Below are 2593 nucleotides of genomic sequence, written 5' to 3' on the forward strand. Positions count from 1 at the left end.
GGCTGAGAGGAGCCTGACTAAAATTCGGTCAAGGAGACAGTCTTTGCCTATGTAAGGTGGGGAATTGAGAATTGTCTGTCGTATATAATTATTTTAAGAGACTAACAAAGCTCAGGAATACTCAAAGTATAACCCTCACTGCCACATCCTATTCACACAGTTTTAAAGATAGTAAGCATTATTTTTGATGTGGTAAAAAGGAACACATTAACTGACATGATCCAAAGATAGAGACATTCTATAAAATATAAGTAAAGTGGTACACACACACACACACACACACACACACACCCCTATGTCCAATGTTTCAATACTCAAACTTATTTAAAAATTATCCAATGAAACCGTTTATTAACATGAAACCAAAATGTTAAAACAACTAAGGATCTCAGAAGTTGTATTTCAATGGGTTCACTAAAAACTGTCAGATTTAAAATTCCAACTGATTTATCACATAATTTTATATCTTTTGTAATTATAGAGGCTTGGTCTATGCTCCATTCTGATAAGATCAGGGAGAAGACATTTTATCCAACCAATCTGTTGTCAAAATTAATTATGATCATTTCAATTTGAATTCTCATAAAAAATACTCTGAGCCATAATTTCTATAACAATTTTTTTTTTTCTGAGAAAGATGGCATATAAAGAACAGTAGAAATTTCATTGTCCTTATTTTTTTGGAATTTGGGGGGTATTAGATTCAAGGCAGTAGTAATTAATCTCCATAATTCAATACTAACAGAAGTCCTGATAGAGGATTCACATTTAATTTACTAATATATTCTTGAAGTAGAAAAACTTTTCAAATCATACAATGAGAGGAAAAGTCTCCACTATTACAGAAAGACAGCACATAAAAATATTAGGGCCAGTTCTAAAACTTCGGTTACAAATAAGGACTGAGACTTACCAAAATTCGAAGTATAGATGAATACACACCATCACACACTGGCTCTCAAATGGAACCTCTAATTCCAGTGGAAATAACACAAATAGATTGAACACATGGAAACAGACAAAAAGATTGAAAACAGCAAGAGCTGACGAACAAATCAAATTCTCTATCATCTCTCATCTGACAGAAAACAGGTCCGAAGGAGATTACCAACATTTTGATCATAAATCCAAATTCACAATCTCTGTTGCTATCAGTGAGGAATAACCTGTCAGCCCTGTGCAATCCAGGATTGGAACGAAAGTTTACCAAGAACCAGAAACAAACAAACAAACAAATAAAAATAACATAAAGCCACTAAAGCAGAAAAGCAAAACAGAGATCAGAGTGTCAATGAAGATAAGGTTTTGGTGCTCTTTGGGATTTATTATGGGAACCAAGAAGAGTCATGCCTGGACTCAAACATTTCATCAGGTGCACTGCCTGGGAAAATCTATGGCTCCAGAAAGTGAGTCCATTTAGATATCTTGATGAAACCCTCAGAAGAGTCAAAGTATAATTTAAAACAAAGCTCATGTAATTATGCGTCAATAATTTATTTACTCACTAATGAGTGACCCCACAAGGTGGCTCCATTCAAGTTTTGATGGAATCTGTGTCTAAGACACACTGAATCCCCCTGTAAGTGTTCCTCAAGGGCTTTTGATTTCATCAATTTTGTGCTTCTGACTTGGGCTAGGCTTTTATAAATGGGCTGAGGCACAGTGACCAGTTCAGATCTTATAAGAGACGTACCTGAAGAAAAAAAATCCAGAGTGGATTACCTTTTACTTACAAAAATGCTTTACACAATTGTAAATTTAGTGTTTCTCATTTACTTTATTTTAGTGCCATTTTCTCCCAATGGAACCCTACCTGATACGAATATTTGATATATATAAGACATAGAAACAATCTATATATTTAGATATTTAAGAAGTTTAAAATAAAGAGGTGGTCACTATGAATAATGCTAATCTTCATTATTAATCTGGGAAACTGCAGTTAAATTCTCTAGGCTGAAAGCCCATATGTCACGTGGGATATGATAAGTAGTTTACAATATGCAAGGCTGGAAAATTTCTTGGATTTATGGAATGTTATAAATTCCAGTTTGTGAATCTGGAAATAGGTCCAAGAGATGTGGCAGTTATAGTGTAAGATTGTTGGGTAAAATGTTGATGAGGTGTTCCTGGTTTCATAAGGGTTACAAGCCCTAGAATGATGATACTCAATCAGTGCTCCTCTGACATGGTAGTACCACTCCTTATTGGTCATTAGTCCATCAAGCCAGCAGAAAGGAAGGCATAAATAAGCTGTGACCATTTGGTAATGTAATTTATTACCTTAATTGCTGTAATTGGTAAGTGTTTCAATTGGCTAAATATAGAATGTATAGTATTTGTTGACCAATTAAAGAATTGTGGTCAAGGACTCCATGTGCTCATAGGACTATTGAACATTAATATTCACAATAAAACTGGGCATACAATATTTCCTAGGAAATCCACTTCTTATTACACATCCTTTTGAAAGAACTTGTACGTACATATAAGAAGACCTATAACAATATTCGTTATTACCTCGTCCAAGCAAACATTTGGAAAAACCCAAATGTCCCTGAATGAGAGAATATTAAAGTGTTCTGAGGGGTAT

Source organism: Pteropus vampyrus, unplaced genomic scaffold, assembly GCF_000151845.1.
Source record: "Pteropus vampyrus isolate Shadow unplaced genomic scaffold, Pvam_2.0 Scaffold533, whole genome shotgun sequence".
Taxonomy (NCBI): Eukaryota; Metazoa; Chordata; class Mammalia; order Chiroptera; family Pteropodidae; genus Pteropus; species Pteropus vampyrus.